The sequence below is a fragment of the Myotis daubentonii genome, chromosome 5, assembly GCF_963259705.1.
Source record: "Myotis daubentonii chromosome 5, mMyoDau2.1, whole genome shotgun sequence".
Lineage (NCBI taxonomy): Eukaryota > Metazoa > Chordata > Mammalia > Chiroptera > Vespertilionidae > Myotis > Myotis daubentonii.
The window spans coordinates 105,145,802-105,172,292 of record NC_081844.1 but is presented as its reverse complement, the minus strand read 5'-3'; the positions used below and the strand labels follow the sequence as shown (position 1 = coordinate 105,172,292).

Genomic DNA, 26,491 nt, shown 5'->3' with positions numbered 1-26,491 from the left:
ATGAGGCAAATTGGGACAAATTGCCAAGGACCCTTTGTAAACACCACCGACAGGAACGCTGCCCTCCCCAGCGGTCCCGGGAGGCCGCTTTCCATCTCCCCCTCCTCTCTCCCGGGGAAGCTGCGGGGAGAGACGGTGCTTTATGTTCTGAAACCTCCTCCCTGGGCAGAGAGCACCTTCCCTGTGTAGCAGTTTTGCATCTCGGACCGTTTTCTCTCCCTCGTCTGTGTACACTCTCACCGGCGTGGAGGGGGGCGCGGGAACAGGACCACGGCGCTGTGACATTCCCTGTGGCTCCTGCACAAGGAAGGGGTCGGAGCTGCCTTCCCTGGGGTACCCCAGAGAAAAGGGTTCCCGATTCAACCCTGGGGACAGGAGGACTAAAGTCAACCCAACGCCTCCCTGCAGGACATTGCAGAGCCGTTGGTAAGTCAATGAGCGATGAGACTCTCCCAGAGCAGAGTGGCTTCCAGGACCCGGGCCCTCGGGGGAGGCCTCTGACAGAACCGGTCACCAGCAGAACTCGCTTTGGAAAAGTCATGGGAGCGCAGGCTCAGAGGGGCTGCTAAGAGCCAGCCCGCTGGCAGTGGCCTGGATCCCTGCGGCTTCGTATAATTTCTGGCTGTGATAACCCAGATTCAGGAAGGCGGGGTCCGGACCCGAGTGGGTAGCGTGACTGGGGTGTCCGGGAGCCAGATGGTACGGCGTGAGGCCTGGAGGGGTCTCAGGCTGAGCCTGCTCAGGTGTACACGCCGCAGAAGCTGCTGGTCAAAGAGGACGCGTGCTTTCTGGCCTCTGCCCTTTGCTCCTGCCGCGGTCTCTGAACTGAGTGCCCGTCTCCGCCTCTGCACACCTGGCACAGCTAACCTGTAACTTCACCTCCTCTTCCTGTCCAGACCTGCGATCCTCGGGGCGGGAACCCCGTGCTACTCTCTTGAGCTCCTTCATCTCCAGCTCAGGGCAGGTGTTTATTACACCCTCGGAAGGCGATGCCAAGACAGACAAGACACGGACCTGCCCACGCAGAGCATGCAGCTCCGTGGAGACAGCAGACGAGAGGCCACGGTTAAAATCTTTGTGCTCCCTAGGCTGCTGGGGATGATCACAGGGCAGAGGCAGAGCAGAGGGACTCTGCCCAGCCCGGGGACATACAGAAGGACTGGATTCCAGAGGACAAGCCATGACCTTAGGTTATGATAAGCAGGAATTAGCCAAGTAAAGGCAGGTGTGTGGAAGCGCGTTCCGGGCAGATGGAACAGCCTGGGCTAAGGCCCAGAGGCCCAAGGTTTAAGGAACTGGGTGAAGGTCCGTGTGGCTCTGGGGAGCATGAGAGATGCAGAGATTTGAGATGCCAGATTGGACATGCGCCCCCACAGATATGAAGACAGGCCCCACCCCCTTAGCCAGCCCCTGTCAGGGTACCAGGACCCTATGAAGTACTCCCCTCCACCCTCACTCTATTGGGCAGGAAATTATAAAAAAATAAAAAATGTCAGTGGTGGAAGTGTGCTGCCCCCCCCCTCCCCCCCCGGATCTTCCCTCCCTTGCTCACACGGCTTGCCCTCTCACGGTATTAAAAGTATTAAAACCTCTCTTTGGAGTCTTAGGCCTCACCGCTGGCAGGAGACCCTCTCTGAACACCATTCCAGAAGCATCCCCAGCCCTCGCTGCCTCCCCACCCTGCCTGGGTGTCCATCGGCTGCACGTACTGCCACCCCCTGACGTCCTATTGTCCACCGATCCGTCCACTGAGTCACCGTCCATCTGAACCGCTATCACATAGAGCTCCATGGAGATGGGCCGTTTGTGCTGAGTCCGTGTCTAGCTCGGTGCCTGGCCACGGGCGTTGTTCCATAAAAGTTGTGGTTGAAAAAGCAAACTCTAGGACAGTTATGAGTACCCGCTGCTTCCACATGTATCATCTCATCAAATTCTCAGAACCACCGAAAATACCGTCCTCATTCTGGGAGCGTGTTGAGGGTCCCCTAGTCAGACACTCGTGGAGCCAGGAGGAATCCAAATGTGCGGATTTCCACTCCCTGTGAGGTAGACGTAATATTTCTGCAGAGGCTGCCGCCCCTATAAGGCAGCCTTTTCTCCTATAAAGTAGCCCTGCTCCCAGACACCCAGTTCTGGGGGAAAACCAATAGAACCCCCACCAAAATTAAATAGATAACTGGCACTGTTTACTGAGCACTTACTATGTGCCAGGTGCTATGCTAAGATCTTTTTTTTTTTTTAAGTATTTTTATTGATTTCAGAGAGAAAGGGAGAGGGAGAGAGAGATAGAAACATCAATGATGAGAGAGAATCATTGATTGGCTGCCTCCTATATGCCCCACACTGGGGATTGAGCCCACAACCCGGGCATGTGCCTTGACTGGGAATCTAACCGTGACCTCCTGGTTCATAGGTCGATGCTCATCCACTGAGCCACTTTGACCGGGCTATGCTAAGATCTTCTTGCACCAACTCAATTATTTCTTAGAACAACCTTGTCAGTACTATTTTCTCCCCATTTGACTGAAAGAGAAACTGAGGCAGTTTAAGGAGCTCAAGGCCCCAGCAGTAAGTGGTGAGGTCTGGCTTGGACCGTGGACAGTGGAGCTCAGAGACCATACGCCCCATGTTACCATGGCCACGAGGGATGCCAGGTGGCAGAGAACCCTCCACTGTCCTTCACCAGCTTCGATCGGGTGGGCACCCCCAGGCTGCTGGGATTCTCTCTGCCAGGTTCTAGGACAGACAATTAATTAATCAGGAGTGTTCATGAAAATGCCAGCTCCATTGCTGCAGAAGCTTCAGTCATTTATGGGGAACTGAACTCTGGCCAATAAGATGTTATTACAGACGTGCCCGTCTGTGCTCTGAGCGCTTCTGCTGAGGAGCCACGCCGCCTTAATGAAAGTGTGTGGTGCTCCTGGCTCAGAGCTGATGCAGCCTGGCTGTGCCGTGCCAGCGAGGGTGCCTCACCACAGCGGCACGGGGCACTGGGGCCCCAGGGTCCTTCGGGCTGTAACCAGCTCCGAAGCTCCTGCTACGGGGCAGGCACTGAGGCTGGGGGTAAGCAACAGGGACACAGGCCCTGCCTTCGAGGAGCGTGTAAACTCAAGCGGGATGGCCATGTGAGCACGCAGGAAAGCACCCAGGCAGGGGCGCGAGAAAGACCAATTCTGGCTCAAGGTGGATGGGGGGCTTCCTGGAAGAGGTGTCACTGTGTGAAAAATAATTTCTTTCCTGGTGAGTTGCTTCTCTCTCACAAAATCTGATGGGATGGACTGCAGAAACTGGTGATCTGCAGGTTTAGTGCACAGTGTGCATTCGCCACGGGGGTGGTAGTGTCTCCATGGGGGGCGGGGGGGGGCGGGGAGTGTTTTGTGTGTGTGCATGTGAAATTCTACTTTTTTATGTTTAGAGCACAGATGTAGATACAGTATATATATACAGGTATAGAGTATGTTTCTGGTATTAAAATTTCATAATGGCTCAAGCTAGTTTGGCTCAGTGGATAGAGTGTCGGCCTGTGGACCAAAGGGTACTGGGTTCGATTCCAGTCAAGGGCACGTATCTTGGTTGCGGGCTCCGCCCTGGCCCGGGCCCTGGTTGGGGTGCATGTAGGAGGCAACCAATTGATGTGTTTCTCTCACATCGATGTTTTTCTCTGTCTTTCTCCCACTCTCTATAGAGGATCGATAGAAGAATATCCTTGGGTAAGGATTAACAAAAAAAAATTCATGATGATCGACACTAATTTGGAAGGCGAGCAGGTGGGGAGTTAGAGTGAGAGACAGAGAAGGCTGGACAGAGGAGGGCAGATTGAAGCTGGGGTTTTAGGGGGAAGCAGGTGACTGCCAGGTGGAAGAGCCCTGAGGACAAAGGGATCAGACACCACAGTCATGGCGATGTGAGAAATCAGCACAGGTGTGTGTGTGGGGGGGTCGGCAGGAGAGAGTCATGATCAAGTGTGAGTTCTAGAAACATCTCTCTCTGTCTGAAGCGTGGCTGGGACCAGGACTCAGTCCAGGACTGGGAGGGGCTGTGGCAAACATCCAGGGAGAGACAGGAGAGGAGAGATGTGTGGGGGGAGGACCAGCGGGACTAAGATGGACTGGCCCTGGGGGTGGGCAGGAGTCAGCTGTAGGTCTCTACTCTGCCCACGCCGGGCAGGGCAGGGCAGGGCAGGGCACAGCCATGATCTGAAAGAGGACGCCCAGGGGTCAGATGGAGTCCCTGAATGATGCCGGCCACATTCGCTAAAAGCCAAACCTAACGTCGTTAGTCCCGGCAGGCGATCCGTCTTTTCTCCTCCTGCCACCAGGACAATGAGACTGCACTCCATTAAGCCAATTTACTGCGGCTCCTTAGGCTCAGGGAAACCAGAGCGTCTCTGGAGAGGCGGTCTGATCCCTGACCTCCCGCTCACCCCGGGAAGCTGCACGGTCAGGCCGCAGGCAGAGGGCCTGCCTCCTGTCACTCATCCGCGCTGTCACTGAGGCTCCTGGGTGCTCCCTTCAGCCGTGGGATCCTGCAGTCACCTCCTCCCCTCCCGCCATCCTCATTAGTCTCGGAGAGGGAGAGCAAGTGCCTCTTCCCGCGATGGCTTCGTGTCGCTAAGTGCACTTAATTCCTCTGCACTGTGCCCAGTGGGGCCTGCGAGAGCCCCATGCTGGGAAGCTGGGCTCCAACAGGAGGCCCCGCCTGGGAAGGAGGTCTGCAAAGGGGAGGGAGGCAGGTGGCCCCGGGGGGAGGGGGCTGCGCTCTGTGCCAGGTGTTCTCTGGGGCTCACCCATGCTTCCTGCCCCTCTGTGTGGTAACAGGGTGCCTGCAGGTCTGGTTTCCCCATGGGCGATGAGCCCGCTGAGGGCAGGAATTCTGTCATGGACATCTTTACCCCAGCGCCTGTCCTAACCTGGCATGGGGTGGCCATGGGCAAATATCTGTGGATAACTCAGGGGGTTTATTCACTAGAATGTAAGCTCCGTGAAGGCAGGAATTTGTGTCTGTTTTGTCCACTGCTGCACAGCAGCACCTAGCGCCGTGCCTGCCAATGTTCAATAAATATATAGTGAATGAATGAATGAATGAATGAATGAGTGAGTGAGTGAGCAAATCTTCCCTCCGAGTCACCCTGCGTGGTGGGCATAGCAGGCTGCACGGTTTGGTTGTAATTCGTCACTCCCTCCTGCCCTTTGCAGTCCCGCTGGCTCTGGGCTTGGCCGTGTGGCTTGTTCTGACAATACAAGGAGAAGGGACCAGAGTGTCTGCCGCTCAAGATTCCTCTGCAAGCCGTGAGGTCAGGAAAGGGGTTCGCTGGCGGGGAGGGTGGTGGGTTTGGAAGGCAAAGGTGCCAGGTTCCCAGAAGGCAGCGCTGGGCTGGGCCTGGACTCCAGAGAGAAGGGAGGCTGGACAGACAGACGCTCTCTCGGCCTCGGCCTCCCCACAGGGCTGTGTGGATGATTCCACATGTTCTGACCTTTTCTTGCTTTGAGCAATGGCTCTGCACTCTGCCCTGCCCCTGGGCCTCTTGCCTCACGCTGCTGGGCGGTGCTCTTCGTGGACATTCACCTCACCTTTCAAAGATGGCCTGGGCATGGGCGGGAGAACTGAGCCCCGGACACAGATGGTTAGAGAGCTGAGTGCTGCCTAACTCCCCCCACAGACCCGGGCCAGGGAAGCCCGTCATGGCCTTGAATTTCACAGCGATAGACCAGGGCCTGGACTCGGATACGCTCACAGGATGGGCTCTGCTCCAGTTCTAAAAGCTCCGGTTCCTCCCCTAGCCCCAGCCGGGGCTGCGAACCATCCTCCCAGAATCAAAGGGACTAGAGCTGTGACCTGAGGAAGCATCTCAGAGATCCAAAGGAAATGACTGGCACGTCCGAGTCAAAGCGGAAGACCTGGAATCCAATCCTAACGCTGGCACTTCTTACCTCTGTGCCTGCAGAGAAGTCAGGTCATTTGGGGACCTGGGCTTCCTGATGTAGAAAATGGGTCATAACAGCGACAGGGCCGAGTTGTTGAAAAGATAAAAGGATGTAAAATATGAGAAAGACCTGCACATAGTAGGTGCTCAGTGAGTTTGGCGTATGCATCTCTAGATGCATCTTCCAGGAGGGGAAGGGTACGCACCCCTATTGATGGCGCAGGCGACAGGGAGATGGGCTGGTGGCTACAGGAAACACACACTGTATAATCACAGGGCCATTTACTAAGGGCGCATCAGCGTAGTACTGGCTATACTAAGCACATCACCCAGTAGCCCATTGACTTTTTAGAGCAAGCCTATGCAATAGGTAGAATAGTTATCCTCATTTTACACATGGGGAAACTGAGGCATAGCGAGGGAATGAAGGGAACTGGCTAAGGTCACTCAGGTAATGAAAGGCACAGCCAGCACTCAGCTGTGGGCCAGCCTGGCTCCGGAGTCCTGGCTCCTAAGAGCTATGCAAGAATGTTCTCTAGGCTTCTCACTACTTGGAGCTGTGCGTGCATATGTGTGTGTGTGCATGTGCATGCATGCGTGTGTGTGTGTGTGTGTGTGTGAGAAAACGGGCCATCACGTCTGTGTCTGATGACACTGCTGGGCCCTCTGGAATTGCTTTCATTAAATAGAGTCTATGCTGGGGCGTGGGGAGGGGGGAGGGAGTTGAGGAGCAGCCCTACAAAGCCCGCGATGCCGTTTGTAGGAAAGATTTGGCTAAAACAATAGCCCATGCAGGTCTCAGAGGGCAAATTTCTCTCAGATATCAATGTTAGGAACTGGTGTTCTCGAACCTGAATGTGCATCATCACTACCTGTATTTGTGAAAGCACAGATAGCTGGTTTCACCCCCGATTCCGGGCTGGGCGTGAGAACTGATGCCTCCCACAAGCCCCTGGGCCCACAGGTGGGGCACCCGGCTGTGGAGACTGTGACGGATCTTGCTTCCTTCTTTGCAGGGACTGCGGGGAAGCTCAGAGACAGGAGCTAGCAAAGGGCCTTGCATTCCCTCACGCTAGGCTCAGCTTCCTTTTATTTTTCTTACTTGCACTTTCCCATTGGCCACCATTTCCTCATTCACAGAAGTGAGCAGATGAGCGTTTAAACATTTTTGCTCAGGCTGACATGGGATTCAAATGACACCTCCTCATGGATAGAGTAACAACTGCTTCAGGAGCCCCTCGGAAAGACGGCACGTGACAATGCATGCAGTGGAGAGCTTAGCACGGTGCCTGACACACACGGCTAGATCAACGGGAGCCATCATTACAATTATAATCTAGCAACAAAAGAGACAGGCCGTGGCTGTCACTGCTCTCCATGGCCTCCCCCACGTGACTGGAAGGGAGAGAGACGGAGCCGTCGTTCTTTGTGATAAGAAGCCGCCCCGGGGATACGGCTTTCTCTCTTCTGGTCGTGGCTGTGTACGGTTCTGCAGGAGACGCAGTGAACAACACTGACTGCAGGGAACAGCGGTACTGCCCAGAGAAGGACATTGTGGGGAGCACCAGGGATCCCATTATATTGCTCTCACATCGGGAGAAGCAGACATCTCCCTGGAGGAGGGACGAACGGTAAGATGAAAGCGCTAAGTCCAAGCAGACAGAGCCCGACTCTGAGCCAGAGCAGCCAACCCTGCCTCCACCGGGTTCATGCTTCCAACTAGGACCTTGACCCTGAGTTTTCTCTCTTCCTCCTGTAGAGATTGTACAGGGCACAGAGGGAGTGGGGTGGCCCTGTGCTGTCATTTCTCTGAGTGAAGTGCTTTCACAGACTAACTTCATCTTCAATCAGGAGACACAGTCCTCCCCATTTTGTGGATGAGTAAACTGAGGCTCGGAGAAGCACTGTGAAGTGCCGAGGTCACACAGTTGATGCCATCTGACTTCAGCAAGCGTTCTTATATGACAACAACGTGAAACCCAACAGATTTGCCATCTCAGGGCTCAAAGCTCATTTTGTGGGACCCGTGTACGCTCCCTTTTACCACTCGTCATTCTTCCCGTTTATCACTGGCTCCCATCAACCTCAGGGTCTGCTGATCAACACTGACAATGGCTGGTAGATAAATGGGGTCTCATCTGGAATGGATTTAAGGGCGTCTTCACTCCCAGAAGGGCCTGGGAGACAGCTGTGGGAGACCTGGGAAGGGGACAGGGTATAGGGAGCAGCAAGAGAAAGCAGCAGCTGATGCCATATTTATAGCTGAGCTTCTGCAAAGAACAGGCGGGAGTATGAGCCAGGGACTTCTGAGTTATGACGTGAATGTGGCCTCTGTGACACAGGCTGGTGAGGTAACAGTTACTAATTGTAATAAGTGCTGTTATGAAGACTAAATGAGGTCACGCATGTGAACTAGACATGGCATGCTATGCCCAGGTCCTCACACTGCCCAACTCACAGCCCAGGAAGAAAGAAAAAATCCCGAGATGGCCAAGTTCAGGGTCACGGGCCACTGGGCTCCTCTCACCCTCCTGTTCTCAGCAAGCTGATTGGCTACCGAAGGCTGCGAGCCCAAAGGCTGTGGAGAGATTGTTGTGTGGTAAGGTCTAAAAATTAAAGAAGATGGGCTTCATACCCACTAGGATGACCATAGTTGTGTTTTTTTAATGAGAATAACAAGTGTTGGCAAGAATTTGGATGTTGGGGCCTTCGTACACTGCTGGTGGGCGTGTAAAGTGGTGCAGCTGCTGTGGAAAGCAGTTTGGCATTTTCTCAAAGGATGACGAGTTAGAATCATCACGTGACCCAGCAATTTCACTCTTGCCGTAGGCACAGACCCAAAAGAACTGAAAATGGGTGCTCAAACACAATTCATAGCAGCATATTCAAAGGTCAGCAGGTAGAAAACCCTCCAATGCCCACTGGCAGGTGAATGCATGAACGCAAGGTGGCCTAGCCATTCAACGGGACAGTCTTCAGCCTTAAAGGGAACGAAGCATTGCCACATGCTACAACACGGATGATCCCCGGAAACACGGATGGGGCTCAGTGAAAGAAGTCACGCAAAGACCACATGTTGACTTTCCCCACAGATGTGAACTATCCAGAGCAGGCAAGTCCATAGAGACAGAGGCAGAGGGTGGTTGTCAGGGCCGTGGAGCGGGTGGGGAGTGGGGAGAGTGGGGAGTGAGGGCCTGATGGGCCCCAGGCTTCCATCTGGGGTGATGACAAAGTTTGGGCGCTGGGTGGTGATGCTGCACAATTCTGTGAACTTAACGTTGCTGAAGTATACACCTTGAAATGGTTAAAATGGTGACGTGTATCTTATGTGTATTTGCCACAATAAAATAATAAAGATAGGCGGAGTCTCTCCTCTGCCCCGCCTGTCACAGACAGCGTAACTGGGAAATGCCAGGAAAATGAGGAAGCAGCCAGAGGCTGGAAGAGCTTGAGGAGGAGTCGGGCCAGAGGGGCTCCTTGACCTGCTGACGTCATGAGGATGCAGGGACCAGGATGAGCGGTGACGAGGCGGAGAAGAGGGGTGGGCCCCAGGTGCAGAGGGCAGGGCAGGGCATTGCAATGACCTGTGCGCCTCCACGGCTGAGGCAGCTCCCTCCATCCCACAACAGGGGCACTGGGCTCCCAGAGACAAGCCTACCCCATGCCGCCTGCTGCTGCCGAGCTGAAATCACACCCGGGTCTTTGCCTGGGAGAGAAGGAGACCCATCTAGTCAGAGAACAGAATCCAGTCAGGAAAGGGGACCCGCAGGCAGCCCGATGCGAAGACCGTCCTTGCCTCTGTGGTGTGTGTGGTCCCCCACACCAGCCCATCTTCCCTGGGGGCTGAACCTGTCTCCGCGTAATTCTCAGTCCTGCGGCCAGATGAGACCCCGAGCCAGGGCCGAGGGAGGGCAGACCGGACTCCTGAGCAGCCCCGCTGGGAGGACCCGCCACCAGCTCCTGCACCAGTGTCTCCCACCTCCATTAAGTTCTCGAGTGAGCAGAGAGCAGGTACGGATATTTCTGTGGCTTCCTCTCCTTCCTCCTCCCACCTGCTGACCCCTCATTCCCAGCGGTTCTCAGGAACACAGCCTACAGGGCAGAAAGCCGTGCCATTCCCAGCTACCCTTTGCTTCTCCCCACAAGAGGGACATCAGCCACAGTGAAGGTCAAGGTGGACTCGGGGCCAAGGATCCTAAATATCTCAGCCTCAGTGTGGCATCTGCTCTTCCTTCTGCTCCAGATTCCCCCCTTTGAATCCACTTTGTCCAACTAAACTGCGCCCCCATTAGAGAGGCTCTAGCATTAGAGAGGGCCCCTGAGGCTCCATTGCACCCCTACCCCACCTTCCCTAAGTGCCTTGTATGCTCCCAAGCTCAGTCCCGCTGGGTTTCCGTCACGGACAATCAAAAGAGTCCAGATGGACAGGACCCAACGGCATTTTCCTAACATTGGACCCAGCCTTCTTTCCTCCTCCCTCTGCATCTCGGTAAATGGCACCACATGCTGGTCAAGTTGGACACCTGCAAGGTCCCCACTGTCCCTCACCCACCACTAATCAGTGGCCATGCCTAGCTGAACTCGTCCCTTTCTCCCCACCTCAGTCGAGGCCTCGCCATCTCTTGCCTGTAGCAGTTTTCTTTGGCAGTTTCCCATTAGTTTGGGAGCCCCAGACTCTCCCCCTCAGCTCCTGCTTCTCCCTTAATCTACCCTCCGACAGTAAACCAGAATCGTTTTCCTGAAACACAAACCTCTTCCCCCGTCGCCCTTGTCAATAACACCACCATCTCTATACAAAGTCCAGATGCGTTCGCTTGGCATTCAAGGCTCTGCCTGGGCTCCACTCACCCTGCGGCCCCAGCAGGAGCCCTCGCCCGACAACGGGATTCTCGCGTGTGCCAGGCTCTCTCACCCTCCGCCCTGGCTCGCGCTGGCCTCTGTGGGGCGCCCTCTGTCCCAACACCGTGTGCCTGACTCCAGCACGGGGCCTGCCACATAGTAGGGGCTTAGTATCAGGTCAGCAAACAAGTTAATGAAAAATGATCACCGAGCCTCAGCTTAAGGCTCTGACTCTCAGGCGAGGTAAGTGGAAGCTTTTCCGCCCGCCCCTCCTTCCCACCAAAGGTGCGATTTGGACCATGGTGGCTCCTCTGCACAGATTCGGCTCAGAGAACCTCCAGCAGACACTCTGAATTCCTGTAAATTACTTTCCTGCTATGGCTTGTAAGCCGGTTGCCAAGCAACAAGGGGATTTGGTCTTTATCAAAGGGCCTCATCTGCACACGATGCACTGGAAAGATGTCCTGGAGCAGGTGGGGGGCGGGCAGAGCCCACTCCCTCAGCCCCTCAGCCTGCTGGGTACCCGCAGCAGCACGGTCTCACCCCTGCTCTGAGGGGGCTAGCCCTGCTGGGGGCTCCTGACACATCTCTTTCCGAGATGTCAGCCCGACTGGCTCACGGGGGTCAGGAGAGGAGAGGGAGCTCATGAGCCGTGGGAATGCGCAGAACCCCGAGACCCTACGCTTTGGAGTCAGGAAGTGCCAGGTTTGCAGCCCAGGGTGGCACTCAGCCACGTGTGCCAGGGAGCGTCCTCCTTGCTGAGCCCGGTGTGCTCCTGGGACAGTGTCTGGGCTGTGGGTGGCTTCAGTGAGATGATGGGGTAAAAGCCAGCTCTGGCAGCTGCACGGAGCAGCACAGCAGCCCCGAGGCCGTCCTGGGCTCCGGGAAGGCACAGCAGTGGCTGGTCAGGCTGAGGTGAGAGCTCCCGCCTGTGCCAGCCAGACTCAGTGAGGGACCGCGAGGGGAAGGGAAGAGAAGTTGAAGCTGCTGCAAGGCCCTTTGGGAGTGTCTGTCACCCATCCCAAACGGCAGCGGGTGGGTGCTCCACCCCAACCTCCCCTCCAATGCTGAAGGTTCTCTCCACGGCGAACATACTTATTGCTTCTGCCCCTACCTGCCCTCGGATTTCATGCCATCTCCTTCTTCCATCTCACATGGCTTTTTAATACAACTTGTGTCCTATTGGGATTAAAACTCGGAGAAGCCCCGACAGCCAAATTGCCTGACCCTGAGAGAGGACAGTGGGGCCGCAGCCCTGGATTTTCAGGGCCGAGCCCGGTCCAGGCTGCAGTTTCACGGGATGCTCTGCTCCAGGTGAGGGGCCACCTTCCGCCGTCATCTCCCGCGCTGTCTCTGGGGACGGCTGGCAGCTGATTGTGGTTCTGATCCATTGCTCCCATAATCATTTCCAAATGTTATTTTCATGAAGCCATATTCTCCTCCACATTGCGGTGACTCCCAGTCGTCCCTGCCACGTGTCCCATTAGCCCCACACCCAGAGCTGGTGTATTTAAAGGGCACTGCAGCCCGGCCACAGCCCTGGCATGCACACCGGGGCAGGGCTGCTCTGGAGAGAGAGGGCAGAAACAGACGGGTGTCAGACACAAGGTGTCTCGGACTTGGCAATGGCAGATGTGCTCTTTGTCAAGACCTGTGGTGATGATAGTGCATTTTTTTTGAAGACTGTGGGGGGGGGGCTGAGGTTCTGAGAAGGGGTGCAACCTTCCCAGGGTCACACAGCAGGTCCATGGTGGGACGTGGGCTTACACCAGGGCTCTCTGGTCCTGAGTCTGTGCTCCATTCCTTGCCCATATCCCCTTGGGCAAATGCCACAGGTGACCCTGGATCACCTCTTGGGCAAGGTGAATGTGTAAAACCGGAAGGCCCAGGGGACACAGGCCCCTTCTTGTCCCATCAGCTCTGCCTCCCTCCCTCCATCCTTACAGAGCCCCCCGCCCTGCGACTCCTGTCCCACCTGAGTCCTGGGTGTCTGCGTCTTCCTCTCATCGTTCCATGGGTTTGCTTTTATATGCACAGCGCTAGGTAACTAGTCTGGGGTCACACGGCTAGAAAATGGTGGCATCAGAATTTAAACCCAGAGACCAGGGCCGGATGTCCAGCGCAGGGCAGGCATTCACCAGATACGGAGCCGGATAACTCCCTCTGGCACCTGTCCGGCCGGTCACCTCCTCTCTGGCAGGTTCCCGCGGGTCTGGGCTCCCGCTGGCCATCTAGCAAGCAGCGGGGAGGGCTGGCAATTGCCTCCTCCTCCCGGCTTCCCCGGCTGCCAGAGAAGCAGGTGGCTTCCTCTCATCTCCCACTCACAGGGCGTCGAGCTTGCAGAAGGCAGATGAATGAGCTGCTCAGCCAGGGAGGATTCTGTTGCTAAAATACACGGCCTGATTACGAGTGATTGAGGGCTGGAGAGAGAGACTGTCGTTGGCTGCGATTTGTCCTGATTTGCAGTCGTTCTAAACAAGTCACCGGGAGGCAGGAGGGCGGGTTGCAGAGTTCAGCGGCACAAGGCTTCGGCAGTGACGCGCTTCCTGTGGGCGCCAGGCCTTTCCTGGCAATTCCGGACAGGGTTTCCAAACAGGCTTCAAAATCAGATTGGGTTCATTTCTCTTGTCTCCTTTCCATTTAGCATGAAAGCATCCCCATTTTGCCTCTCTCCCTCTCTTCTTCCTTTTATGTAGACTACATATACTTTTATTTAAATATACATATACTATTTATATATTTATGTTTAACATATGTATTTATTTAAATGTTTATTTTACATGTATATTTATTTAAATATGTATTTTTAAGTTTTTACTTCCTTTTTCTCCCCAGCATCAGAAGTGAGCTGCTCATTCAGTGGCCTGGGCTTGGGCAGCGAAACCCGCCTGGTGTGGACTAATGATGTTATCTGTGGCCCCGACTCCACTGGCACTGCCTCCCGCGTCTGTCTGACAAGGAGAACCTGCTTGAGGGAATTCATCCTGTCAGGACTGAAGGCAGTAATTGGGGCTGGTGATTCATGACCCTTTTATGGGCTCATGAATACATTCATCTTCCAGATTTATCTCATTTTGAAAATCCACGATCGTCTGTTCCGGCAGGAGGTTGGGGGTGGGGGGGTGTCCAGAGAGAAGCCGCTTTGCAAACCAAGATAAAGGGGGACACCGGCAGCCCCTCCGTGTGAGGGGGCACGTGGCTCAGTGAGGAGGTGTCGATGAGACGGTTGCGAGATGACTGACTCAGCCCCGCATGGGCCTGACAGCTCTCCCCTCTCCGGGAGGGAGGATGAAAGAGGCAGGCCTCCCGTTTGTCACTTCTGCCGGGCCTGAGGCAGAGGGCGGCCACAGCCGCGTGCCTGGCCTGTGCCTGGCCCTGACACGGGACTGAGCCCGGGGACTTTCTGGGGCCCAGCACTTGTTCTGTGATGATGGCCCCGGACCAAGGCCATGAGAGGCAGGACAGGCCAGCGGTGAGGGGCTTAGGTGAGGAGCTTAGATGCTGGAGCCAGGTCAGCCTGGTGCAAACTTTTTTTTAAAAAAAATGTCTTTATTGATTTTAGAGAGAAAAGAAGGGAGAAGGTGAGAGAGAAACATCGATCGGCTGCCTCCTGCACACCCTCTACTGGGGATGGAGCCTGCAACTTGGGCTTGTGCCCTGACCAAGAACTGAACCGGCAACCTCTGGTGCATGGGATGACGTGCTCAACCACTGAGCCACATCAGCCAGGGCTGGTGCAAACCTTTAGCAGCTGCTACACGAGCTTAAATTCTCGGTGTCCCAGTTTCCCCACAAAACTCACCTCTAGCCGACTGTGGGGCTGAAAGCAGTGAATGTGTGTTAACACTGAGCACGGCCTGGGATGCAGCACGGGCTCAATCAGTGTCGGCTAATAACACTCACTCTCCCCTGCTTCCCACAACTGCTTTCCAGGAGCTCTGACCCTTGACCCTAACATCTGCTTCCAGGCCCACTGTTTGGGGACCCTGGGGGGTAACCCCCTTTGTTTTAGCATCTGCATTTCCTTATACCCTTTGTCCCTGAGCACAGCTCCAGCTCTGGGCCCCTAAATCCTACTGAGCAGGCCCCCAACTGGAGGGGTGTTCAGACAGGATGAGAGCTTTGAGACCGTTGCCCAGTGGTGTCTGTCTGCAGACGGCCGAGGCCCGGAGGAGGAAGGCACCGGACCGGGGCCCACGCAGCCAGGGCCTAGCTGAGCCGGCACCTCTGGCTACATGTTCAGTGCTGTCTCCACTATGGCACGCTGCCCGGATGGTGTTTTCTCTGCGCTCCACTTCTTTTCTCCTTGGCTGTGGCTCAGGCTGGAGTCCTGGTCTCCAGATCCGTGGCCGCACAGCCAGCACCTAGGGTGTGACGGTGGGCAGAGCAATGAGCTGATTTACAAATGGCGGATGAGCCGGCTTGTGTGTAGGGGGCTGGGAGACCCTAATCTTCTAGAACAAGTTGTCTGGATTACTGGCACTTTCGTGAGTACAAGAGAATGAACAAATCCTTTGCATATTATTTCCTCTCTTGGCTTTCAGAGCCATGTTCTCCAAGCCTGGGAGCTGCAGAAACAATGTTTCGGGTCCCTGCGTCTCCGTGCTGAGAAGAAACGTGGAGTCCTTGTATTTGCATGGCTGCCAGCCCAGCTCTCCAGGCAGGTTAGGAATGCACTTGCATGAAGCTCACTGCCCTGACGCTCATCCCTGCACATCCTCATTCCTGCACACGCTCATCCCTGCACACGCTTGTCCCTGCACATCCCCATCCCTGCACACACTCATCCCTGCACATCCTCATCCCTGCACACACTCATCCCTGCACATCCTCATCCCTGCACACGCTCATCCCTGCACACGCTCATCCCTGCACACGCTCATCCCTGCACACACTCATCCCTGCACATCCTCATCCCTGCACACGCTCATCCCTGCACACGTTTGTCCCTGCACATCCCCATCCCTGCACACACTCACCTCTGCACACACTCATCCCTGCACACGCTCATCCCTGCACACCTCCCCTTACACACTCCTTCCCTGAGGCCAGGAGCGAGCCCTGCAGGGCAACAGCCTGGTCTATACTCACGCTGCAAACTGCACAAGGGGAAGGGATGAGCCTGATTCTTGGAGTAGGAGCCCTGGGTTCTCACCCAGCCATTTGCTGGCAGTGTGACCTTAGCAAAAGTGACCGAGCTGTCGAAGTAAAATGGGGTAAAGGCACTTATCCTGCACATTCTCATGACGATCGGACGAACTAACGCAGGTGCTCAGGAGGCCTCAATCCCCCATTTCCACCCCCCCCCCTGCATTCTGAGAACGGAGTAGGGAGCCAGGGAGTCAGTCCTGGAGATGGGAGGGAATCAGCCCTGACGGGCCTGCAGGGGCACAGGCAGCAGCCCCTTACTTCAGCATCTTGGGCTTTGCTCTCAGGCTAAGTGCTCCGTGTACACCCAATGCCCCTGGCCCCCTGCTGATGGCGGGGCCAGCGCTCTCCGACACAGCTCCCTGACCTGACAGCCGTGGGCCCTAATTCAGAGCAGACACACAACTGGGTGGCACCACCGCCTTCCCTTTGCCTGCACCCCTCCCACTCCCCATCCCCTTCCCTACCTCCGGCCCTCCCCCCTCTATCCCCTGCATGCCACAACCAACAAACGCCTGTCGCTTGGGACTCCTGGAAGGACTGTCGCCTGGGGAGCCGCTTGTCAGGAAGCGATAGGGGAGGTGGCCCGAGGGACCTTTCTGAAGAAGGGGTGACCATGACCCTGGGTCCACACGATGCTCCCTCCCACCCAGCTGTGCGCAGAGCACTTAAAGCCACATGGCTGAGTGGTACCTGCTACAGTTTTCATGAGAAACCCAATGTGAGCAATGGCTGATGCTTACCCCGTGTGGACTCGATGCCAGGCACTGCCCTACCGAACTCTCCGCGGGGACGACTGTTATTTCCAAAGAGAGAGAAAAACGCTGTGTGTAGTCAGACCGAGTCTGTAACGCGCCCAGCCCCGCAGTGGGGGCCTTGTCTTGGCACCCTGGCTTCCTGACTACCCAGGACTGTGCTCCTCACCAGGTAGCCATGCCCCTCTCTCTGAGGGGGAGCAGCCAAATGCCGTCTCTTTCCACCCGAGGCCGGGGCTGTCCAGCACCCTGCGGCTGGCTCTGTGGGTCACATCTCATCCCAATGGAGGGCCAGCACCACAAAAGGGGAAGGCAGTGCATTCGTGGAGTTCCTACCCTGCGTTCCTCACGGTGCTGGGCACCGCCAAGGATTCAGACAGCCTGGCCCGCCCACGCGGAGCTGTGCCACCCAGGGGAAGCCACCCTTCTGCAGGGGTCCTCCACCCGGAAAATGAGGAGCTCCTCAAACAATGCCGAGTGACCCCTCACCGAGCAAGAATGGCATCTTGACTCAGTCTCCTGGGGGTGAGCTCGTGTTCTGTTACGCAACAGAGTTCGGGAAGGTCCCCGTCATGTCCTTACTTGAAGCGAGAGCCGGGGCTCATCCTGCCTTTTGCGCAGGAATGTCAGGGGCTCCCCACGCCTGCCTGGGCGACCCCGCCAACACCATCTCCCTCTACTCTGGAAGGAGCGGCTGAGACTCAGGGAATAGGGACCCCCCGGACTGGGATGATGTCTCACTCAGTGAGGGGCCGTGGGAGGGTGGAAAACTCCCTCGATTTATCTTTGTTGCCTAAATACCCCTTAAATTCTCCCTTGAATCCTTCTAATTCAGCGGAATGTGAACAATTATAGCGGGAAGCTATTCATAGGTGGAAGGGGCTGATGGAATTATTTGTCAAAGTGACATTTTAATTATGGTGAAGAATGAGTTTGTTGTCACCGAGATGGAAGGCGGCGTTACCAGGCCCCCACACACCGGTCCTGAGTAAATTAAAAACGCTCCCCTCTTCATGGTAACTCCATCAGGTGCCGGGGACGCGGGAGGCGTTCCTGGGAGTTGGCGAGGTGAACCCCGTGAGGGCGTCTGCCTCACTCGCGCGGGGAGGTGTGGGGTCCCGGGGACACGTGGGGTTGGCAGGTGGAAGCCACGTGGATTCAGAGGAGCCTCCTTCTGCTCTCAGGGGTCCTCCCTCCCCCCGCCATGGTCCGGCCCACATCGTCCTGGTGCGCACACTGTCTTCTAAGAGGTCGTATATGTGCGTGGTAAACCCCAACCACACAAAAGCATCTGTGGGAAATATTAAGTCACTTGATGTAAGTGAGCCCATTTCCTTACCTCCCTGAGCCTGGGCTCCGCTCCTCTGAGGTGCCAGGTGCCCAGAGCCTCCTGGACTGGCCCTGAGACAATCGACATACGAGCACCTGCCGTCTGGGCTGGCTTTGGTTTTCTCTCCCATGGGAGAGACACAGCAGGCGGGGGCAGGGATGAGGATGTAGGTGTCTCTCGGAGTGGCCCGTAGCTCACATCACAGCAGTTAATAAAGTCTACCTTGCCGTCAGCACCTGCGACACGCCAGGCACAGAGTAGATGCTCAACAAATAGGTAAGTTAATTAATGTGAGACTCTGAATACCCAATTAAAATAGGTAGTACTACCATTTATTGGGTACCTCTCGGGGTGCTGAACTGTGCTAATGCTAATATGAAAGTATCTCATCTTATGAAAGAGGTAGATGCCTCTAAGCCCATTTTATCAGGTGAGAGAACTGAGGGCCAACGAGGCCACCGGCACGAGGCAGAGGAGGGCGAAGAGCCGGGTCTGTCCAACCACCAGGCCGGACGGGAGCCGCTGCTGGTACACCCCTCCCCTCGCTGGCCTTGGCCCTCAGTCTGTGGCCGTGTGCAGCCAGAACGAGTCCAGGGCAGGGCTGGGTGTGTAAAGACTTGGAACAGGGAGCGTTCGCTTTGCAGTGTCCAGGCTCCTTGGGGGGTGTCTCAGATTCCCCTCCCAGGGGAGCCGTGCAGAGCAGCCATGCTCAGCACTCAGCACTGGATCTGGGGAGTGAAGACTTGGGGAGGAGGGGGCTCACCCTTGGGCCTGCTCTGTGGCTGCCTTTCTCTACTCCACCTTGGTAAACAATGACAGAACCCCCCCCCCCCCGCCCCCCGGACCCCTACAGTAAGAGTGAGTGACAAGCTCCACCACAAGTTGGTGACTGCATTTTTAAATCCTGCAAGACTGCAAAGCATCCATCGAATTCAGCAAGGAACTAGGAAGGGCCCTTGAGGATGAAGCCGGGCAGTCCTGGGCGTGGGCTTATTAAATGTGGGCACGGAAGTAGGCGCGCTGGCCCTGCGGCCGGGCAGCTGGAGTCACCTCTTGGTGGATCTGCCACTCACCAGCTGTGTGGCCCCAGGTGAGCGGCTGCACCTCTCTGTGCCTCAGCCCCTCACCTGGGAAAGGGAGACAACAGTGGCTGCTGGAGAGAGGACTGCGGATTAGACAGAGCATCCTGCTCAAGGGCTCCGTGCTTGACTTTCAGCTCCAGGCACCATGTCTGTAGCCTGATGAGCCTGAAAGGCTTACCTCTCCTGGAGGTCTGACCCTTGATGCCCGAGGGTGCATCTAAGAGTAAAGCAGCAGGCTCTCGGGGCGCCCAGGAGAGCCCCGTGTAGGTCTGGAGTGCTTAGGGCAGGCTGGCTTTGTCTCCGCCTCTCTCTGCCCTTTGTTCATTTACCCACTCATTCATTCATTCACTCATTCATTTGTTCATTCTTTTATTCATTCTTCTGCACGGACCCTGGTGATGGCAAGGACAGGCCCACCTGAAGCAGGCTTCCCCAGCGTTAGGCTGAGTATTGCCCCGTAAGGGTGCCCATGCCCTAGTCCCTAGGACCTGTGAGCGTGCTGCCTTCCCTGGCGAAAGGGACCTCGCAAATGTGATTAAATGAAGGGCTTTGCGGTGGGGAGATTATCCAGGGGCCCCAGGTACAAGAGCCCTACCAGAGGCGAGGGGACAGCGAGAGAGGCGAGGTGATGACAGGGCGGAGGCTGTGAAGACGAACGCAGGGCTGACCTCCAGATCTCTTAAGACAATGGTCAGCAAACTGCGGCTCGCGAGTCACATGCGGCTCTTTGGCCCCTTGAGTGTGGCTCTTCCTAAGCCTTAGGAGTACCCTAATTAAGTTAATAACAATGTACCTACCTATATAGTTTCAGTTTTAAAAATTGGGCTCTCAAAAGAAATTTCAATCGTTGTACTGTTGATATTTGGCTCTGCTGACTAATGAGTTTGCCGACCACTATCTTAAGACAACAAGTTTGTGTTGTTTTCAGCGGCTAAGTGTGTGAGCATTTGTTATAGCAGCGATAGGAAACGAATGCTTCCCACCCATCCCTGTATCCTGCAACTTGCTGGCTTTCTGCAGAGCACGCACCTCCACTTCCAATTGCACACTTGTCGCTAGAATCTCTTCTTCACTGTACCGCCCCCCGCTGCGTGGCCCATGCTGAGGATGGTGCTGGGTACGGAGGGGCTGCTAATGGTGGCTGCTGGATAAATGAATGGGCGTCACCCCCCCCTTAAGGAGCACATACAAGCAGTGCACCCCCCTGCTCTCAGGGTGTGCTGATTGTGGGCTGGGAGACTGTAAAAGCACTGTCCACTGTCTATCGAACGCATGCGAGGCCAGGTACTGCGCTAAGCACTGACGAACGTGGCTTCATTTACTCCTGCCCACAGCCCTACAGAAGGTGAGGGACAGAGGCCCAGGCTAAGAGAGATGAGGGAGCCGCCCAGTCAGACGGATGGGTAATTAACTTAAGCACAGCTGCCTGGCTCTAAAGTTCATTTAATTCCTATTGTGACAAATTGCTGCCCTGTGATTAGCGAGGCCCATAGGGCTTTAACTATAGTGTCACCTAGTCTCCTCCTCCCCACCATCATCATCTTAACCACGACATCTTACTATAGCACTTAATAGACACAAGGTACGATGACGGTTCCAAAGGTGTAGCCTTTATATTGTTATTATTACTAAAGGCCCAGTACACAAATTCGTGTATGGGTGGGGTTCCTCAGCCTGGCTGGCGATTGGACTGATTGGAGCCAGCCGGCCGGCCAGGGGGAGGTTGGCCAGCAGCAGGAGGTTGGCTGTGGGAGTGCACTGACCACCAGGGGGCAGCTCCTGGATTGAGCGTCTGCACCCTCGTGGTCAGTGTGCTTCATGGCGACAGGTCAACCGGTCGTTTGGTCGCTTAAGCTTTTATACATACAGATGATGATGATGATGATGATGATGATGATGATTATTGCCATCATTTATTGATCGCACCACTATGTCCCAGGAATAGTCCCAAACACTTCCAGACATGATCACATTTAATTCACAAGCCCACCCATGGGGTAGGTCTTAATTATTCCCATTTTACAGATGGGGGCACTGAGACTCAGGGAGGTTGCCCAGCTTGCCCAGCAGTGAGGAGGAGAGTTGGGACTTGAAGGCAGATTCATTTGACATCAAAGGCTGCATGATCAACCACTATGCCCTCCAGCCTCCCTAATGGCAGGGTCAAGACCCTGTACTTGTACTTGAGAGTTGCTATAGAAGGCACGCAGGAACACCAGCTCCTCCCACGCAGGGCTCGGAAGGCCAGGGTCCAGGGATGGCCGCTGAGAGGCGGGAGACATCCCTGCTCCCGAGAGGAGTGAAGGTGGTCCTGTGAATGGGTTTCACGTGACCATCGGCACCGGCCACTCGGCGAATGGCCCTGTCCGCCCCGGGAGGACTGCTCGGATCTAGTTCTGTCCATTCACTGTGCGTTATGTGCTGAGTGCGAGATGTGCTGGGTGCACTGATCGCTCCGGTGATAACAGAACCAGCTCTGCCGCGGGGATGAGAGGCGCCTGGCGATGGGCAGAAACGGTGTGCCTGGGAGACTGGCAGGCGGAGCCGAGCACCTCTGAGCCAGGGGGTGGGGGGGTCACCGGGGCTCAGAGGCTAGAGAGCTGCTGTGAAATCAGTTCCAGTTCTTGTTAAGGCCTGATGAGTACTGGGAGGTGTCAGGATGGTGGGAGGTGTGGGAGGGCGTCAACAAGCCACATGCTGTGTATCCCCCCTCACCCCCCCCCTCTTCCACTGTTGTCCGGCTCCAGCTCCTTCTCTGGGTTTCGAATCCCCCCTAACGAGGGAGGGGGTCTTTGAATTAGCTGTTCTCTAAGGACACTTTGACCTTGAATTCCTACGGCTCAATCAAGCCAGAGGCAGAGTTAAGAGAGCAAACTTTAAACTCAGATTTTATTTTTAAAAATGATTTTGTTTCTGGATTTCCTGCTTCTTAGCTGGGTGGCCTTAGGCAAGTTACTTTGTCTTTCTGAATCTCCGTTTTCCCACCTGTAAAATATAGATACTAGCAGCTCCTACCTCATAGGGCTCTTGGGGGCTCAAGGGGCCAATGCCTGCGAAGGGTTAACCCTGTGCTGGACACGGGGAGCGCTTAGTAAACGGGACCCCCCGGATCATGGCTATGGGGCCCCGGGCGGCTCTGCTCTGCGCTGCCAGCTTCTCTCTGGGAGAATGGGGGCTGTTTGGCTCCGGGAAACTGCAGAGAGGAATGCGGAGCGCAGGGAAGAAAGCACCTGATTTCTCTATTACCACTGATTGGGGCTGAAAATAAACCCGGAATTCAGCTAGAAAGGACGGAGCATGAGTCACGAGGGAGAGGAGCCCTCCGCCAGCCACCGAGCCCTGCGAGTTGTCGCTCCACATCTCCCTGTCCTTGCCAGGGTGACCTTCCTTTCCCGTGGGCTGGGCACCGCCCTACACCTCCCAGATTGCAAAGCTCTCCAGGCTGGTCCTCCAGTCTCCCCAAGTCCGCGCTGCCAGATCCTCGTGTTAAATGCAGCTTTTCTTACATCGTTCCCCGGAGCCCAGACCTTTCAAGGCTCAATGATTTCCAAGGTTGACATTCCCAGCTTTCCCAACTTCACGTCCTAATCTCCCCTGCTCCTCTCATCTCTCACCACTCAGCCTGGCCTCCCAAAGGGCCCCAGGCGGCCCCTCTCACTTCCTGCCTCAAACCCCTCTCTAAACCTAATGAAATAGTTCTGCACTCAACCATCTATTTAGCCAACAAAGGAAAACCAGAATTCCTGACCAGCACAAAGTCTAGGACAGTGATGGCGAACCTATGACATGGGTGTCAGAGGTGACACGCGAACTCATTTTTTTGGTTGATTTTTCTTTGTGAAATGGCATTTAAATATATAAAATAAATATCAAAAATAGAAGTCTTTGTTTTACTATGGTTGCAAATATCAAAACATTTCTATATGTGACACGGCACCAGAGTTAAGTTAGGGTTTTTCAAAATGCTGACACGCCGAGCTCAAAAGGTTCGCCATCACTGGTCTAGGGAGCATGGCATGGCACTGGTGCCCATGGGTGGCTGCTCCCTGGTCTGGTGCCTGTGACAGACAGTACTAATAGACCACCGCACTTTTTTATTCGCCAAGTTCAGATGCAGCCTCATGCCGGGAGCCGGTCCATCCTTGCTGTTTCAAGGGACCTGGCATGTATGGCATACGGTTCTTAATATGTTTGCTCACCTTCTTGGCGCTGTGTTTTAACCAAAGTCACCTCTCCGAGAAAGGTTGAATCCCCAGGTAGGGATTTTCCCCTGAAGTTAGGGAGGGAATAAAACCCCTCAACTAAGTGCCAGGCGGGTAATTAATCCCTTTAACTACGAACAATCATGCTTAAACTACATAATCTTTTCTCCCTGGAATGGAGATAAGAAACGCCCTAACCTTTGTAATAGAGATTGATAGGATTGAATCAACTGGTATAAATACAGTTGTAACAAGACAGAAACACTCAGAACTTAGAACAGAATCAAGAAGACAGAATCTACACGGAGCCTAGAGACAGAAGAACTTTGCTGGAGAGAGCATGCCGGAGGATCCTGGAGAGGGACTGGCCTCGGAGCCTAGAGACAGAGCCTAGCGGGAGAACATGGCAAGGGATCCTGGACTGAACCTGACTACAGAGATTGGCAGGAGAACCTGACTGGAACCTGGACACTGAACCTGACTGGAGTACCTGGACAGAACCTCTCTGGAGAGCCTAAGCAGAACCTCTCTGGAGATCCAGACCAGAACTTGGCTGGAGATCCGGGCTAGAGATCCTGGCTAGGCTGCTGATCAACTGAACGCTGTCTCCGTGTCATTCCTTCTTCGCCGACTCCATCCACACCTTTGGGGACCCCTGGACCTGCTGGGGTTGGACCCTGGCAGCCTCAGAATTCTCCAAGCAGTTCCTCGGGCAGCCCCTACTCAGCCACCGCGGCGGCACAACCCACGCTGCATCCTCAGGTGGTGGAGTCAGACAGATGGCGGCTCCAGCCCCATCTCCACGCCACCACTTACCCCTGCACGACCTCAGCCTGGGCACACGTCCATCCTGAGCATCTCCATCCTCAATGCCACAATAAGGACAGTTCTTCTCACCTCCCAGGGTGACTGGGGATTCAGCTCAGCGATCCCACAGGGTAACGTTTGGGAGTTTTCCTGCGGCCCTTCGCCCCATGTGTTAGCAGCCTCATCTGGTCTCATAATTTCTTCCACAACGTTTGTGTCACTTCTAGAGAGCTCGGTTGGCACATCCAGAAAGTCACGGGATGGACCAGCTCAAGGATGCCGAATGTGGGGCACACGGGGCGTCCCTCCCCACCTGTGCCCGAGGGGCCGTCAGAGTGATTCACAGACCTCATTCCCAGAATCCTTTTGACACTGCTCTTCAGGGCACCTTGACCAATGAGTTGGAAGTTGGCACAGGCGAAAAAGGGGGAGGCTAGGAAGTACAAACAGGTAGGGGGGTAAGAGATCAACTAAAGGACTTGTATGCATGCATATAAGCATAACCAATGGACATAAGACACGGGGTGATAGGGGAGGCTAGGGGACTGTCTAGGGCGGGGGGATAAAATGGATACATATGTAATACCCTTTGTAATACTTTAAGCAATAAAAAAAAAAAAAAAGAAACTTAGCCATGGGGACGTAAAGTACGCAGAGGGCAGATAGTCAATGATATTGTCATAACGATGGATGGTGCCAGGTGGGGACTGAATCTACTGTAGCGATCACTTTGTAAGGTCTGTGAATGGCTGAGTACTACGTTGTATGCCTGAAACGAATACAATTCTGAATGCCAACTATACATTTTTAGAAGGTTTGGCACGGGAAACGAGTGCTGTCTGCCATGGCTGGATGAGAAGGCTGCCCGGGTCCTTCACGCTCGGACACTCCATGAGGACCTGTGGTGTGGGAAGAGGAACTGGCAGTGAGCTCTAGACTTGGGAGCCTGAGTCTAACCTGGCCCAGCCGCTCGCCAGCTCTTTGACCCTGGGCAAGTCAGTCCCTGCCTCCTGGCCTCAGTTTCCTCACCGGAATCCTCTGGCTCCATGGTCCCAGCTGGTCCCAATAACCTGTGATTCGTCACCCGATGGGGAATGCATGTGAAGGATCTCACAGAGTCCCTCTCCCGGGCCAAGAAGGCATCATCTGGGAGGAATAACATCGACCGTCTTAGGACGGCGTCTGTGCGAGGCCTCTGAATGTCAACAGAAAGTGCTGCTGCAGATGGGGCTCCGGGGAATCACGCCAGAACCCCATAAACTCAGGATCAAAAGGGCCGCACGGGTGATTGGGGTCAGCTGTACCTGACGCTTGAGACCTCTCTAAACGGTGCCTAGTGAGAAGTTGCCACGTCTCTGCTTGTAGGTCTCTAGGGACAGACAGCATCCTCCTTCCCAAGGCAGCCGGCCCTGTGTAGACACGTCTGAGCGTTTGAAAGCTTTCCCTATGGGCTGGCATTACTTTACCTCATGGGACCTGTGACTCCTGGGCTCACACAGGTCTACCGAACCTTTGCCTCTTGATAGGACTTCCAGTATTTGATGTTAGTTTTCATGTCTCGCGCCTCCTGTTCAGTCCCTGCCATGAGATAGCTTTGTCTCCAGCCTCCTCAAGTCCTGCCACTGTCCCTTAAGCGAGCTGGTTCTGAGCATCCATGCCCAGGACACGCCCAGGGCTGTCTGCACCAACATCCACGAGCCTGAGTGTAGCCACGTAGGTGAGGTCTGCCCAGTGCAGTGCGAAGTGGGGGCTGTGAGATGGCTGGGGTCTGGACCTCAACTTGATGTGGCCTTGCCTTGGGGACTTCTCAGAACCCCAGTTGCTTCCTCCGGAAATAAGAGTAATAACAGTACTTGCCTCATGAGATTGTTACAAAGCAGGAAGTTGGCTGCATGCCGAGTGCACACAGGAAATGCTCAGTTAATATTAGTTATTGCCACACCGTCTTCTAGAGCGGGTGTTTCTGTCAGTATAAACGAAGGAAATAGCCTTCCAGCAGCGTGTCTAAGGAAGACCCCTGGGAGTCATGTTCAGATGGGACATGGACCCGTGTGTGATGGCGGAGGTGCTGGAGGAGGGAGCACACCCAAGCAGTGAACGGCCAGGGGACGCACAGGCATCTCTCCTTAAAGACTCAGAGAATAAAATTAAGGGCCGAGGAGGCTGAACCCTGCCTGATAGGAAGCACCAGGCATATCTATGAACTTGAAAGAAACTCATGATTTTATTTTACTTTTTCTTTTCCGTTTAGGGCTGTGCATCCCAGGGCATTTAAGAGCTGATTCAGGGCAAAGCGAGCGAGCCGGTAATGAGTTTTCCTAATGCCGCCCCCTCTCAGGCAGGGATCGGAGAAGTGCAGGCTGTCTGTGGGAGAAAGCTGCTTTGAGTCCTTGTGAGCTCTTCTA

At 55.0% G+C, this 26,491-nt stretch overlaps 1 protein-coding gene across 3 annotated transcripts in view; it reads right to left on the bottom strand.

Annotated features, from left to right (window-relative positions):
* Window positions 1–26,491, bottom strand: part of KCNIP1 (potassium voltage-gated channel interacting protein 1) — a 251,455-nt gene that overhangs the window by 74,450 nt on the left and 150,514 nt on the right. The gene's annotated exons all lie outside the window — the stretch shown is intronic.